Source organism: Suricata suricatta, chromosome 3, assembly GCF_006229205.1.
Source record: "Suricata suricatta isolate VVHF042 chromosome 3, meerkat_22Aug2017_6uvM2_HiC, whole genome shotgun sequence".
NCBI classification, from domain to species: domain Eukaryota; kingdom Metazoa; phylum Chordata; class Mammalia; order Carnivora; family Herpestidae; genus Suricata; species Suricata suricatta.
In genome coordinates, this window is record NC_043702.1 from 82,423,062 (window position 1) to 82,440,175 (window position 17,114).

Below are 17,114 nucleotides of genomic sequence, written 5' to 3' on the forward strand. Positions count from 1 at the left end.
TCCTGTAAAACGGTAATAAACATAATGCTCAGCTCACAAGACACTTTGAGGCTTTAATGAAACGAGATAGGTAGAGCATGTAGTCAGAGTCTGGCAAACAGTATGCAGTCAATAAGTATTAGCTCCTTGAATCTGTGGGAAGCCAAGAGTTTAAAATGAGAAATTTCCAGTTATCAACAAAATGTTATATCAGATGATAAAGGTTTCAAGCTTTTTGAACTTTTGAGTAATTTATACACATTATCACTAATTTAACTTCCCCTGATTCATCAAGAAATACACATGGTTTTTTTTTAAACCTCTAGAAAATTATGGTAAATGTCTCCTAGACTAATGATACTGATCTGGCCTCAGTAGCTCAAGCTTAGCCATAAAAATAACAAGTTCTTTCATGATGATATTCTAATTAAATATCCCAAACTTTATTCCAGGTATATGCAATCCAATATTGGCAGAGCTAATTCAACCAAGAACATTCTGGCCAGCAAATAATAAATTCTCAGAAGCCAAAATTTCCATTTACACCTGTAAATAGAAGATTTAATTTAATGCAAATTGTTAAATAATAAGACCAGTGGGCAATGAACCATACTAAACACATCATATGAAATGGATCAGTCATGCAGCATGGTGACCAGGAAAGAAATCTGTGACACGTTCTGTTCTGTAGCAAAATGCTATGTGTTTACACACGCATGCACACACGCACACACACACATGCGCGCACGCACACACACACACACACACACACACACACACCGAACAAGGCGCTACCACAGAGACACAGCACACACATGAAAAATGTACAAATTCAGATTGAGTGGCTAGTTGCATTCCTCTCTATTTTAAATCTTTTGGTCACTTTCCATGGGATCATCTAACCATGAAGAATGCTATTTTATACAATGCCTGGCAGAGCAGTTGTTAGGCAGAGGAATCCTGTAAACGGTTTCATTGAAGCTAAAAATCATTAAGAAGTAGATTTGGGCATGCTCTTTAGTTAGAACTCCTCCTTGAGAAAGTTCAGAAGTCACTGTCCACAAATTTATAAGTAGCAAAATACTTATGACATCCCTGTAAGTTGTGAGGCACATAAATCAGATTAAAATCACTCAATGTAGATAATTTTTTCCGACCATAATCTGGACAATAGGATATAGCTTATGCTTCAGAGATTTTGAAGGTTGTTCAAGGTGCTAAGATGTATCTTACAGTGTGTTCAGAGAGCAAGGAACTTGGGGGAGAAAAGTTTGGAAGAAAATAGGTTTGATTTTTAAACATTTTCTAGCTCTTGTACTCTCTCACTCTCTTCTTAAATAAAACACGATGCATCTGAGCTTAGGAACAACTTAAAAGAAAAAAAAATCACATGGATCATCTTTCACCCTAGTCACCAAGGTGCTGACACCCTAACAAGAGAGTAAAATCCTTAATGCTGACGTAACACTTCGCTTTTTGGGTCTGAAGAGTCCGAAGAGTATACAGACCAAAGCCAAGCAAATCTTAGTGGCAGATTTTTCCCCATATGTGTTTGTGAAGTACCTGTTTTCCAGAAGCTGAAGGATTTCACAGCAAGTGGGACTTTCAGGCTAAAACTTGTCACGGTGAGCCTGGACAAGTTGGTCACCCCAAGTACTTGTCAATAAAAGACTAAAGCTGACACTTAATCATAATATTTGCTGTAACACACACATCAAATTAACACAAGTGTACGGAAATAATTTGAAAATCGTCCCATTCAAAAATGAAAATGCAAAATCTTCAGCTAAATGATATACTAATTATTCCCTTAATTTTCCTCAGCACCCTTTTGTTATTTCTCCTTCTGTGGGCTCCCATCAAATCTTAAAGGAAATTTTCAGGTGTAGTTTCCAATCAGAAGGACTCATGGTCAACCTAAGAATTTACCCCAAGCCCACTGATCCTCAGTAATTTGGAAAATTTTGAAAAAAGGGTTTGAATGTAACATCGTTTCTCTACTGATTCGGAGAACTGATTCTACTATTTTGAATAATTCAACTGAAATTTATGTTAGCCTGAAATAGTAATATAATTAAGGAAGAAAAATATTATCTGGAATATGGTTTTAAGCCAATCAAAGTAAAGCATCAAATCCCTTTATTTTATCAGGTGAGCTTAACATTTTCTTCTTGCTAAGAAATTTGTTAATGAAACTAAGACAGCGAAAGAAAGTTTCTATATCTACCCACCTTTGTCACTCTCCACTTACATCTTCATATCTTTAAGAAAGATGAAAACACAGAACAGCAAAATAATAATTTGTTTCTTTCTAGATTCATTGTAGGTATATTCAATTTCTTCCAAATTTCCAATGGTATCTGCTATATTTCATTATTGAAATATTTCATGTAATTAAATAAGAAGTAGGGACAATGTAGGACCACTTCATCCAAAGACCTACCAGCATATGGAAAACACTGCAATTACCAAATAAGTCCATTGAGTGAAACATAAAGTAAAAATGAGTTTAAGAGACAGCTGGACATGTTTATGTAGGCAGAGGGGTTGGAAGATATGCTGACAACACAGAGAGGTGTGTTGCAATAAACTTGAAGGAGACAGGCCATTGGGCCAACCGTCCCTTTCTATCCAGGAATTCCTTATGTTCTCATTAGTGTCTCACATCTGGACAGCTGCATTATTAAAATCTGGCCCTAAACTGGAGTCAGTGAAAGAGTTTGGTGTCTCAATTTCATTCTTCCTTTACATATTGAACACACACACACCCTTCAACTTTTCTTCAAGGAAGCATTTCACATCCAGATGTCAGATTTTTGTGACTCATGGCCAAGGAGAGAGAAAGACTCTGTGAACAAGTTTGTTCTGATCATGTCCACCTCTGTCTATTACTAGTACATATTCATGGCACCTCACTTTCATAAATGCAACATTCTAAACAGTCCTTTGAATGACCACCACCTTCAGCATGAAGTTAGGCCTCAAGCTTCTATAGCTCAGTTTCTTGGGAAGAAAAAAATATTTTAAGGGTTAGAGAAAAAGGGCAGTTCTCTTCATTCCTTTATCTTTCCTCATCTTTTAAAATATGTGGTTAGGAAAGATTTTGTACAGGATTGGTTAGAAGCCAAGAGTTTCACTGACCCTTTTAGTCATTGCCATTTCACATTTCTTGCCTCAGGAAGTGGTTGAGCTTTCGAACACATTCATATTTTAATACATATGATGTGGGCATAACCTGCATCTGAATATAAATACCAAGCACCTGCTTTAACACTTAACAACTAACACACCCTTGGATCCCCACTGTGGCATTTGCTCTAGATCAGGGTCCCCTTAGGTTAGTGCTATTATCTTATGCTTTTACATGTAGAAACTGAGACCCAACGAAGGTAAGGGACTTGGCTAAAATCACTTGCCCAAGTGGTAAGAGGTCGAGTTCAAGCATGTGCTATGTAGATCCCCCTTAAATACACACACACACACACACACACACACACACACACACACACACACACCTGGGAACATAGATATAAGAGTGAACTTATATTCAATCAGAAAAAAAAGTCCCATCTCTAATGTGAGTTTTAAAAAGATAAAGTTGAGCAAAAACATAAACAAATGATAAGTTTATATCTACTGGGTTCATTTCTAAAGACTTAATCCTGCATGGTAACAACATAATGTATACATATGTGAACTATTTCATTCTCACAAGTTAAGAGTAAAGATGCCTAGGGGCACCTGGGTGGCTCATTCATTTAAAGGACTGACTCTGGGGACTTTTGGTTTAAGCTCAGGGCATGACCTTGCAATTTTGTGAATTCGTGACCCACAGCAGGCTCTTTGCTGACAGAGCGGAGCCTGCTTGGAATTCTCTCTCTCCGCTCTCTCTGTCCTTACCCCACTTACAACCCTCTCTCTCATTAAACATTAAAATTGTTAAAAAAAAAAAAAAGAGTAAAGATACCTAAGAAAACAAAATTCATACATTTGACTAATTAAAAACTTCTTTATAGTTTTATTATCCTTTTTTTGTTGTTTTAGGTTTTAAAAAAGTATAACCATTACAGTTAATAATAAATAAATCAAAATACTGAATTATTGGCTTATAATTGGCTTATATTTGTTTAAATCACAAGCCTCATGCCTTTCACAGAGAAAATCCAAGTGCTACCAATGTTCTAATAAACTGACACTGGAAATAATATTGTCTCCACAAAGCTGAATCCACCCTCAGAAGCTATTAATTGTTCTTGGTGTACACAGAAGTCTTATTCAATATTTGGGCATCACAGATAGTATTGGAATAAAAACAAATAGGTGAGAGAGAGAGAGAGCAAGTAGCTGTGGTGGCAGGACGAGGGCACTGAGGAAAGAGAGAGCAAGCCTGACACCTAAGGAGGACAAGACACCCTAGAGCCGCGTAAGAAGCAGCTCCCCAGCACCCAATCCTTTCTGATTATTCACCGCGTCTGCTTTGGTGCCTATTTCACAATTTGGTTCTCTCCTGGTACAAGTGGCCTGGCCTGACCCCAGTTTGAGGCTCCCCCCACCCCCCAATAATCTGTCCAGCCCTTACTAGTAGCCTCCTGTCAGTGACCAGAGTCTATCCATGACACCTAGCACCTGATAGGTGTCCTACTTCCACTGAAACAGAACCTCCCAGAAAGTAAGAAGTACTGCCTCGCACTTGATAAGAAGAACCACCGTGCACCAGAATGAGCCCTAGACGCTGAGGTCTGCTTCTCCCTCATGACCTTGATGTATCAAAGCCCTCCAGCTACTGTCATTGGACTGGCCGCCTCCCTCCCAGAAGTTCTGACATGATGCTTTTTCCTTTCTCCTGCCCAGCTCTGTGGTCCCAACATGCCTTTAGCCTAGCCTGGAAGGGTTATAACATGTCACAGGTGATTTAAACTAATTTCAGTGGTGGTTAATGGATTTCAAAGACCTGACCTTTTGTGCATTAGGAAGATCTACTCTCGCCTTCACTTTATTTTGTAGCTATCATTTGACGGGAAGGGCCTGCTGTCTATACTCCCAATAGCATTCATCACATGCAATCTGTCTTCCCTGCCAGACTGCAAAGCTTAGGTCGGCATCCCTATTCTCAGCATGGAGTCCAGCACATAGTAGGGAATTGGTATCATTTGCTGAATGAATGAATATGTGATACACGTGTGTAATTGTCAAGCAGTTCATTCATTTAGGAAATGAAGTGCCCCATCACATATTTGAATTTATTAATTGGCTAATAATCCTAATCCATTGGCCAACACATTTAAACTTTAACATATTTACACATAAGGGCATACTTTGAAAAATTGTTTAACCAATTTCTAGGGGTAGGTAGGAGGAAGATTATACATATCTTTGCATTCAGCTGTTGTTTCATAGCAAATATAGAATTTATATTGTATTACTGGCCTCTCAAGAGTGAATTAAAGCACAAATAATATGTTTTTATCTACCATCTTAACATGTGAAATTGTTCTCCCTTCCAAAGAGTATCTGCCAACTTTGCTTTATAAAATTCTAAGTAAACAGAAGGAAAAGACAGCCCCTTACTGGAAGTAGCATTTTCACTCAACAGAACTATAATAAATATACCTCTTCTTGGGCTTCACATTCATCAGGAAAAAAAATCCAGAAAATTATACGTAGGATATATTAAGACAGCCTCCTTATGTTTACTTAAAACTAAGAATTTTGTGACTTCAGGACAAAAGGAAGAAATTATTTTTAAGTGTTCAGTCTCGGTAAGATTCCGGCTGCACATAGTCTCTCACCTCAAATAAACCAAAATAATTTTCCAATTTTGTTACCAAACCACTCTCTTGACCAACTGTTTATGAGTTGGTGCCTTTATGTACTAGAGAGAAGTGACAAACCAGTTATGGAAGAGAAGAGAAAAAATTTCTTCAGGTTGCTTTCCTAAAATCAAGGCTCTTTTCCTAATACGTACACATATATGTACATGTATGTATCAGAACTAATCTGAGTCACAGGACAGAATTCAATTCCACCTTGATGGTGCTCCCCTGTGACTCTGAGCCAGTCCCTTCAACACCCTGTCCCCTCATCTGTCACATAAGAGTACTAAAATTTGCCCTTGGCCAGTTTCACAAAGATGATTCCATATCTGGAACATACTAAAGACTTCCAAAATGGGTTTGATTATTTCGTCTTACTCCATCAAAATCTTACTTTCTTGCTTTTCCAAATGGGGCATAATAATATCTGCCAACCTTGAAAGTTTATTGTAAGGATCAAGTGAAGATAATACATATGCAAAAGCCTTGAGATTTGAAAGTGTTTCACATGTGAAAGTTATTTTTATTTGAATACTTTTGCAAATGCATGTCTAAACTAAATACAAGTCATTCAAAACTACAATAAGACCTTTCTGATTTGGGGGCCCCTTGTTAATATGAAGTGCAGGAAGCCACAGGGCTCCTGCGGCTAGATGCATTATCTGCAGACCGTGCACGTGCTTGGCGTTCTTTGTCCAGCGGTGAAAATTAGCTCCTACCATGACATTCACATTCACTTCAAAATGTATTTTTAAGTGTCCCCCGTGTGCCAGATACTTACTAGCAGTTGAGGGCATGCCTTAGCTCAGACTGAGACAACAGTATACCATAGACCACGTGGCATAAATAGACAGCCAGTCCTCGTGGCTCTGAAAGGTGGGAATTCTAAGATCAGGGTGCCAGCCGCTTCACTTCCTGGTGAGAACTGGTTTCCTAGCTCGTAGATGCCACCTTCTTGCTGTGTGCACGAGGACAGCGAGTTCTCTGTGTCCTTCTTCTTACCAGCGCACTAATCTCACCATGGGCACCCCACCCTCATGACCTCATCTCAACCTAATTATTTCCCAAATGCCCCGCCTCCACATAGCTGGGAATTGGGCCGTCAATAAATGAATTCTGGGAGATAGAACATTCAGACCATACGGACTACAGAGATGAAAATGGCAGTGTCCCTGGCCTCAGAGAAGGCTTATTCTAGTTGGAAGAAGACATATAAGGAAAACACAGTGGTGTGGAGTGTTAAGTGCTGTGAGGACACGTAAGAGCCAGCCTCAACTTCCAGGAGGAGATGACCCGTGAGCTGAGTTAAAGAATGAACACAGAAGTCAGTCAAATGAAGAGAAAGGAGAGAATATTCCCAATAAAAAGCATAGGCAAAGGCCCTAACATTGAAAATAATATAGTTTGTTTAGGGGACAAAAGTATAAGGTGCCCTTTGAAGACTGGCAGGGGAGGAAAATGAAGAGAACGTGCTCCACCCAAGAAGGCCCCATGAGCTCAGCTAAAGAACAGTACTTTCTGGCATCAGTGTAAGAAACGCTGCAGTCTTCAAACCATGGGGACAGGCAGGAATAACTGGGCCTGGTTTCTGGGATTCTTGATTTTACCTGAAACTGTGGAAGAGGAACAAAGTTTAAATCGAAAGACTATCATTTCCAAACAATATCTATAAATATTTAAACACCCTCCCTCGGGGAGTCCATCTTTGAGGTTAGGTGAGTTTGAGAAATACCACAGTTATGTCATTGGGAACTGTTGATGGTTTTTATGCTCAGCGGTGACACAGTCAGATGGATGTTGTGGACCAATGACTCACATTGGTGATGGTGTGGAGAGTAGATACGAGGGAGGAAAGACTGGAAACGGAAAGCCAGTCAGGAGGTGGGCACAGCCTTCCAGGAAAGAGATGACGAGTACCTGAAATAGGGTAGGATGTGAGTGTGGAGGGCTTGGGGAATGTGAGCACATTTCAGGAACTTGTGAAGGTAAGATCATTAGCATTTTCTGACTGATTAAATATGGATATATTTTTTTAAGTAAAGAGTTGAAGGACACCGAGGGAGCTTAATCGGTTAAGTCCGACTCTCAGTTCCAGCTCAGGTCATGATCTCACAGTTCATGGTTTAAGCCGGCATCGGGCTCTATTGCTGACAGCGTGGAGCCTGGTTGGGATTTGCTGTCTCCTTTCTCTCTCTCTCTCTCTCTCTCTCTCTCTCTCTCTGCACCTCCCTCACTTGTAAATTCTCTCTCTCCCTTTCTCAAAAAATAAACAAACTTTAAAAAAAATTTTTTAAAGGAGTCAAAAGTTACCCCAGGATTTGGGCTTGGAAGACTTGAGATGGACAGTTATGCCCGCCCTTCAACAAGCGGCAGAATATGGGAGAAAGTGAAAAGTTAGAACGTCAGCTCTGACCACGTACATTTCCACATACCCGTGAAAATCCAGGTGAAGATGCTCCGAGTTCTTCCCAACAGTCTGCTCTGATTCTCCTGTGAAAAACCACAAGCATTTGCAAGGTGGTCAGAATTAGTGGGGCATTCGGCTTTATCTCCTTCCCCACTTCTGGTGGCCATCTCTAGAGTTCCTATATGACCTGGATCCAACTCCTCCAGTGTTTTCTCTGATGCCTGTTAGGACCTACGACAGAGTAGTGACTGTCTGAGTGTGGTTTTCTTACAGAGCACCAACAATTGAGTTTTCTAACCTTTGCAATAACAGGCCCTATGTCACTGACGTGAAGACTACTCTTAAATAAGTAACCTAGAAGAAAATTCATTATCATGCCATCCACAATCCCATAGCCTCCTGTGTCCCTACTTCTGAACTTTATTTCACTTCCAACAACTTCATTTCTAATCTAGCTCCTGGCTTCCCAATTATAATAAAGCAAATACTGATCTCAGGTGGAGAATAAGCATCAGAAACAGATGAACTCATAAGACAAAAATCTTATGTCTCTATCCTCCTGTTTTCATGCAAATGTCCCCAGTAATTAAATCAGGGAAAGAAAATGTAGCAAAAACATATCAGCCAAATGGTTTCAAAATTTCAAAAGAAGCTGTAAATATGGTCGTTTTTAGAAGATCAGGTTCTAACTAGAGTATGAGAAAGGGTAACAGTTGTTCTGATGAAGCAGTTTTTAAATTCTTGTCAGTGATTTAAAGAGAGATAACTGATGTATGTTGAAGAGGCTGGCAAGATTTTTAAATAGTTCGGACGCTACAAGGAGCATTCTTTTTTTTTTCTTAAAGCAATGTACTCAGAAGTGTTGGCAAGATTTTATTTGAACGTAGAGTGCTTATGTGAGGAAGTTATTTTGAATTACCCTAGTATAAATATGTATGACTTTATTTGTATTGAAAATTTCCTTTGCAAGTGAGTGACTGAGGGACTGTTATATCTCTATTGCTTGGTAAACGATTTCAGTATTTCATTTTGGAAATAAAAATACTCAAAATTTGAAAATAATATCAGAATCCTGTTTATGACCACAGGTGATTTTTATACCCACATTAATACCTTTTAACTCTTATTTACCATGTGGCACAAATGGCATCTGTTGTCTTACGTCTGGCTTTTTTTATGCACTATTCATGCATGCATGCATTCATTCATCCAGCAGACATTATTCAGAGCCTCTCAGCCACTGAGCTCTGTGCTAGGCACAAGACATACAGTAATAGTATTGAACTGGCCTTCCTTGTAATATTTCAGATAAACGTTGTTTCCTCTGGGCAGTTTTCTGCAACGTAGTGGAAATTTCTAATCTTAGTATTACAGCTTATTATTTAAAAAGCTAAGCCTGTTGAAGACTGTGTACAAAGCTAACTTCGAAAGATCGTTTCTCCTCTGAACAGAGAACACCAAAAAAAGGGTAAGAAGAGGTGAGGACCCTGAGAAATAGGACCTGAAGGGGAAGGAAGAAGAGAGAGGGAGAGGGACTGGAGAAACAGCGCTGTAAATAGGGCTCCTACTTTGCACCTCCAGACTTTTGAGCAACAAGTTACTGTTCTACATGAAAATGAAACTACTGGCAGGAAAATCATCTAGCTCCTGGGCTGATGGAGCCTGTTCATCTACTTAAAGGAGAAACAAAACACAACTTTTCACCTTCGTTTTTTCCTTCTTCAGCCATTGTGTGGTGTTAGCAGGTGAGGAGATCACTTATCCTAAAGTGCAACTTCACACTTGACGGCATAACCAAATCATACTTGTACTAGTCCGGTCCATTTCCTCCTTATGATTTCTTTCCCTTTTCAGAGGAAACCTCTTATTAAATGTTAATGTGTTTACTTAAAAATCAACCCCGAGAAGACTCATCAGAGCCATTTAAAAAGAAACACAAATATATACACATAATTCTGCATATGCTTCTTCATTTACCTTAGGCCATGTGTAAAGCTGATACAGAGGAAGGGAAATACGACAGTGTGTGTTAAATGATGTAACTGGGTTCATAACTTGGTGAAAAGGAAGAGTGTGATTCTAAGAGTCCATGGTCCCTGCCTGCCACCCTCATCTGTCCTCAATCTCATCTCGAACCATTACGAGTGTGAAATAGGAGATCACTTTACTACCCTTTAAAGCTTCTCAGTGAATGGCAGAGTCCACAAAAAACAACAAATATTAGCTCTATAACAGGCACTGTATTGGAGATCCGGAAAGACACATCAGTGATAGATCATCTTCCTCTGTCAAATAAATTACTACTTAAAGATCCTAAGTGAAACCAAGATTAAAAATTTCCAAGTGATAGGGCACCTGGATGGCTCAGCTGGTTAAACACTCAACTTTTTTATTTCTGCTCAGGTCATAATCTCACAGTTTATGAGTTCGAGCCCCATGTTAGGCTCTAGGCTGCTTGGGATTTTCTCTCTCTGCCTCTCCCCTGCACGCACACGCTCTCTCTCTCTCTCTCTCTCTCTCTCTCTCAAAATAAATAAATAAACTTCAAAAAAACTTCCAAGTGATAGTTTCGCTTCAGTATCATAAAACACATTACTTTGCCCCGAATTCAAGTTCGACATGATTTCAAATGGCATTTGCAAACATACTGCACCCAATCCTGAACATTTCCCTCAAGCACGCAAGAACCCTCCCTAGTAGAAACAGAGATCATCTTTAACTAATGACCAGGGCAAATGATTGGAAATGATTTTTTTCAATATCCTATATAATGCTAGATGATAGTAGGTAATAATATGCTTTAGGATCATGCTGATGTCTCTAAACTAAAAATCCAAATACTTAGGAGATAAATAAATTAAGCTTCAAAAGAATAAGGTTTTAATTTTGCCTTCTTGTTTTGAAAAGCCAAGAATTTTCTGTGAACATTCAGTTTTGTTCTGGCCCTCTTGTCTAGAAGGGTGCTAGCCATGTACCAAGAACAATAGGAATACCAGCTTCCCTCAACCCAGAAAACCTACCCCTCTGCCGCAGGAGCCATACTTACGGTTTCACAATGGCCAAAGAAATACCTAATAGAAACAGATTGTGTGTGTGTGTGTGTGTGTAGCAAAGTTAGTTCCAGAGAGAAGGAAGCCTGGCTTGCACTGTAGAAGAACCACTGGAACAATATGCTGCCTGTGTCCCCAGCCCAGGCCTCCCCTGACGCCCTCCTTTCTGGGGCATGGGTAGAAAAGTCACATACACAGTAGATCACGCCAGGGCTGCTGACACAACCCTACTCCAGATTTGCAGGCAGGAGGGTGAAGCAATGTCTGTGCTATACACACAGTCTTACTTTTTTATTTTCATTTTCTTAGGGAGATGATGTTTCGGCACTCGACTGGGGGTATGGGAAGAAGATACTGCAGGCAAAATTGCTCAGTGCCTTTCCATCCCTTCTACTCACTCCGCAATCCCTTCAACCTTCTCAAGTTTGGGTAACAGTAGGTAAAGAGCTTCGGATGGCGTTAAGACCCTCTTTCTTTTACCCTGAACAAAAACGACCTCTGATACTTCCTGGCCATGTGAAGCTGGCCACAAGACTACTTCCTCCCATGCCAGGTCATGCGGGGAGCATGACGTGGGAAAATATTTCTCCTTACAATTACAAATGGACATGTGAAAAATATAATCTCAGCAGCTAGTATCATGATGCTTATTATCATGTACACCTGGCCTTTTCTACCACAAATTGAGAAATTCTGTGTTAGTTTTCTAAGTTTGTTATCAGTGAGCATTGATTTATGTACAATGAAAGAACCAGTTAAATAATTCCTAGGAAAATCATAGAATAATTAAAATAATTAAATAACAATAAAATAATTAAAATAATAACTAAAGCATATGCTATATCTACTCTACTTTTTTATAGTTTAACTTCATATATTTTCAGGTAATTCATGGGAAAGATCTCCTATGTATTTTTTAAATGGTTATCTTGTTTTGAGAGAGAGAAAGTATGTGGGCACATGTGGGGGAGGAGCAGAGAGAGAGGGAGAGAGAGAATCCCAAGCAGGGTCTGCATTCAGCAGCTAAGCACAAGCCCGATGTGGGGCTCAAACCCATGACCGCAAGATTGTGGCCTGAGCCAAAATCAGGACGCAGATCCTCAACTGACTGAGCTCCTCAAGAATTCCTATGTATTGATAGGTCCCAGGTTTTCCTAGGTACTGATATGCCTGTCCTGGGTCAGATGTTTTACATGTATTGTTATATTTTTTTCACCACAACTAGCTTAAACCTGTGTTCTTTTGCTCTTTTTTTTTTAATTAATCTCTATGCCCAACATGGGGCTTGAACTCACATCCCCGAGATCAAAAGTCACATGCTCTACTAAGCAAGCCAGGCAGATGCCCCTCTTTTGCTCACTTTTAAAATGAGGTTCACAGGGGTTTAATATCTTGTCCTCAATATATAGTTAGTACACAAAATGCATCAAATCCAATCCAATTCATCTAATTTCAAAATTTGTAGCTTTGCCATTATAATATCTTATCATTGAGGAGAATATAAAGAAGCTAGTGTCAAATACACTGAAGTTCAATTTGCGTTCAACAAGTGATAAAAGAGAATGTATAGGAAATAAAAACTATTCCCACATATCCCTGTGTTATGATTTTCATCACTGACTTGTCCTGTGCTTGGGCCCAACACTGGGGTCAGGGTGAGCTAGGATGAACCTATGCATGGGAGTTTTCCCTGAGTTGGAGGTCTTGGAGAGAAGACTGAACTGAACTGTGAAGCCACAGGCAACAAGGCTAGAGAAAGCATTTGACGTGAGCATTTGGCTTGAGCCAACATTGTGACTAGAAAAATGAGCTGAAGTGTTAGGTTCAAAAGGCAAAATAAGCCATGCAAGGAAAAACAAGTACTAACCCAATCATCCAGGAAGAGTGGAAGTCGATCAGAATGCAGTGTACAGAGTGGGTGGGCACAAGCGGTTCAGAAGGATATCTGGAAGGGTGAAACAATATTGGATATCACACGTGCATGGTGTTGGCCATGAAGTGGACCTGACAGGTTCGAAGGTCCACAAAGAACCAGACGCTTAAGTTCTAGAGAAAGTCATCAATTCTTTCTAGGTAATATCTAAAACTGCCAGGCATAGAGAAGCTGGTTTGGGTTTATTCCCCGCCCCCTTACCTATTGTTATTTCATAGTTGTGATTATCATGGAGAAGATCATTTTTGAGAAGAAGGTTTCTAAATTTAAGTATCTGAAACAACTCTGAAGAAAAATCACCCCAGAATGGTACATTAGAACTGAGTACCAAGTTTAAAATTTTGACCTTCTAACATATTAAGGACTATTAAAGAAGACCATAAACCAGTATGAAGCTATTTCCAGGTCACCAGACAATCTGTAGGTACAAACAATTTCTGGTCCCATTTCCCTTTGGAAAGGGAAAAAGTAAAAGGTACAGGCCATTCTGAGCCCTAGGCTGATGTCCAAATGGACCTTTTGGTGACTTTGACCGACAAGGAGCATAGAATGGGTCCTCAGGGAAAGGAAACAATTAAGGGACACTTTCAGTGTTTTGAGGAGTCAAAGAAAATAGCAAAATGAAAAGCCATCAGTATTGGGATTAAAAATCGCAATAGTTTTTTCCCCTTAGCATTTGCATTGATTTTTCAGCTTTTGCATCAAAAAGAAAATCTGGCCTTGTGGATTTTTAAGAGACTAAGGAATGTCATTTTCCATTTAATAAACTGATTTTCTCCCCCACTTATAGGTACTTGGAATTAGCGCAAACCCCAGGATAACTACAGTTCCAAAAGGGAATGTTCAGTTCATTATGAATGGTCTTACAGCAAATAATGCTCTGACAGCCAAATTCCTGGTCTCCAAATTTGTAAGTTTGCCTTTTTTTCTCACAATTCTTACTCAAGACCGCTTCTGAGCTTTTGCACATTTAACTCTTACACTCTTTAGTATGTTACTAAAGAACATGAGAAACTTGAAGTTTATACACTTGAATTAAAAGAAGTCTGATATTTATAACCAAATTATGACCATCTTGAATACAATAAATTAACTGCTGAACTAACATAATAAAGAAATACTGTATTTATTCTCACTTCTGTGGCTACATATCCTTTGAACAGGTCTAAAGTATCATAAACCAGCCATAAATCTTATGATGTTTTCCATTTTATTTCCTCACTTAATGACATAGCACTCATCTCTCAATAGAAAAATTATGAATGATACTAAAAGTTAAATAGTTGTTTTTGGTAGTCAAAATTAATTTATACTCTCTTTAATTGATCTGTATGTTCCACATTATTTTTCCAATTTTTCATTATAACAATAAAGCTACACTATAATGATGTTACATGTATTACTTCATTGAATTCTCAATAAAAGCCCTAAGGAATGGACACTATTAGTGTACCCATATTGTTGATAAGGAAACAAATTTAGAGTAAATTGCCTGTAATCATACAGGTAGTAATCTGCATTGTTAGTATCCGAAATAGATACTTTGAACTGCAATTGACACGGGGATTTACAAAGTCCATTTTTATGATCATTTTTAAGTAACTGTAAATCAGTTTATATACTAATAAGCAAAAAAAAAGTAATATTACCTTAAGTACCATGTCTTAATTATTTGTCAATTTGCCTCAATGTTCCACTTTTTGACCTGTATAAGTAGACAACCAAAGAGTTCAAAGATCAAATTCCAGTATGAAAATATAGTGCATAATTAGTGCACATCTCTGCATTTGGGGAGGAGAGTGAATTGATTTTACATAGAGCATTGTTTTTCCTAATTAATTGTAGTTTTGTCACACGTTTGTATGTGATTTCCACATAAATGGTTTACAAATTGTTAAGAAGTTTTATGGATATATAGGAAGAATATTACGACTCAATAAACTTACACAAATGTTAAAGAGAAATTTTACATTAAAATATTACTTTGTTTCTTTGTCCTGAGAGAATGAATTCTTTAAAAAAAAAAAACAGTTAAAATCAAGCATTAGATATGCAAATATGTGTTCAGATCAGAGATACCAAAATTATTCAAATGATTAATTATTCATCATAAAATGTCAATTAATAATTATGAAGCATAAAAGGCATCTTTCTAATGCATCTTTATCTTTCTTGGCCTAAAAGGGGCTTAATATACATGTTCAATTGACTTCTAACAAGTTTTTAAAATGCAACAAAGTAAACAAATTGTAAACAAGTGCAAACTCTGAATTTTAATAAGTGAACAACAAATATGCTCAAAATGAACAAAAGGCAAAAAAATAAGGAAAACAAAAAACATAGCCACATTCATGACATACGCAGCCCCACATTCACTCACCTGCTGGGTAATGGGGCAACCTGGCCAAGAAGCCAACCCAACAACTCAAGTTGTGAATGTGTTTTAGCAAGTACAAAATAAACATGATGTTTCTCTCTGAAGTGATCACTCTTTGGGGCGGGGGGATGCTTTGGGAAATTTTTTACACTTTGAATAGATATGAAAAGAGAAAGCACAGTTTAAGTTTCTTTAAATCACCTATCATCATTCCTAAAGTCCATTAGGCACTGCTAAAATATCACTGTAAATGAAAATTTTTTCACATTGTTTTAATTGTAAATAATTTCCCTGTATCACCTAGTTCATTAATTTTTCCAGGAAGATTATATTTTTTAAAAAGTCAGTCTGAGCTGATATGATTCAGAATAAGAAACTATTTGATCATGAAGATATTGATTTATACTTAGGATTATGATTATGATTTACTTTTCACAGACACCTGGTGAACTTTCTCTCTGATGACCCAGGGAGTTATTTTAGTTAAGGTATCCCTGACCTCCTGCTGGTAGATTAATTACATATTAAACACTGTGTTTTCAAAACTAAATGATAAATCTGGACATTAGGAGGCACAAAAGAATCAGAGCAAGAGAGAAGAGAGGATGCTAAGACAAAACAAGAGATTGCAAAAGGAAGATAATCAGATAAAAAGAAAGGCGAATGTAGGAAATGCAACTGGAAAAGAATTTCAAGAAAATAAGGATAAAGGGCAGGGAGGGCTGACAGGGGGGCAAGAAGGAGGGAGGAAAGGAAGGATTTGGGGTTTGTAATTCCCTGGCGAGGCTGCTGGCGTCCGCGCCCTTAACGCTACAGCCTTCCAAGTTGAGGCGAAAGCCACCTCCTCGGGCCTGCGTCGCATCCAACTTGCTCCAAGTTTTCTGGTGACTCCTACAGGGCTCCTTTCCGTCCCCGCCCCCCCACTCCCCCCCCTTAGAGAGATTGACAGTCGCGTGGAGGAGGCTTTTCCAGGCACAGCCTTTCTCATGGTAATCAGCCCCCAGCATCACCTCCTGGCTGCGGCCGCTCCTGCTCCGCGCGCAGCTCGCGGACCCCGGGGACCGGAAACGGGGCGGCGGGCGGGGAGCGAGCTAGCTAGCGACCCAGGTCAGCTGACCCGGCGGCGGGGCGGGGGTCGCGCGGATCGCGGGCGGGTCCGGGTCTGGGGGAGGCCGGGCGGGGACCGACCCTCCCCTCCCCCCCACGTGCTCCTCTGCCCGTCCGGCGGGGCCTTACCCTGAGATCAAATGGAGGGACCGAAGCTGGGGGCGTGGGGGACCGAGCGCGCCGAGGATTGGGGGCGACCATCAGACCTGTTTTGCATCAATAAATTAAGACGCTCATTTGAGTCCTGAAGTTTGCTGGTTCCTGTCAGTGGAGAGACGTTGGCAAAAGCACTGAAGCCGAGATTCAGCCTTAACTTCAGAAAATAAAGGAAAATAAAATTAAAAAGAATCCCCCTCAGCTGGCCGCCCTGCTGGGGCCAGGTGACGTGCGTGATTCCACAGCCCGCGGGCCTCACAGCGGGGACGTTAGGGTCGGTCTGAGGTTCTCT

General features: G+C 39.5%; 1 long non-coding RNA gene across 1 annotated transcript; it reads right to left on the minus strand.

Moving 5' to 3' along the window:
* Positions 1-6,289: 6,289 nt before the first annotated feature.
* On the minus strand, positions 6,290-17,114 carry LOC115287844. Its single transcript, XR_003906686.1, has 6 exons — positions 16,796-17,114; positions 14,832-14,887; positions 13,117-13,194; positions 8,225-8,282; positions 7,609-7,709; positions 6,290-7,405 (listed from the first exon to the last, which is right to left on the minus strand). It is a non-coding gene; the product is annotated as an uncharacterized LOC115287844 (long non-coding RNA).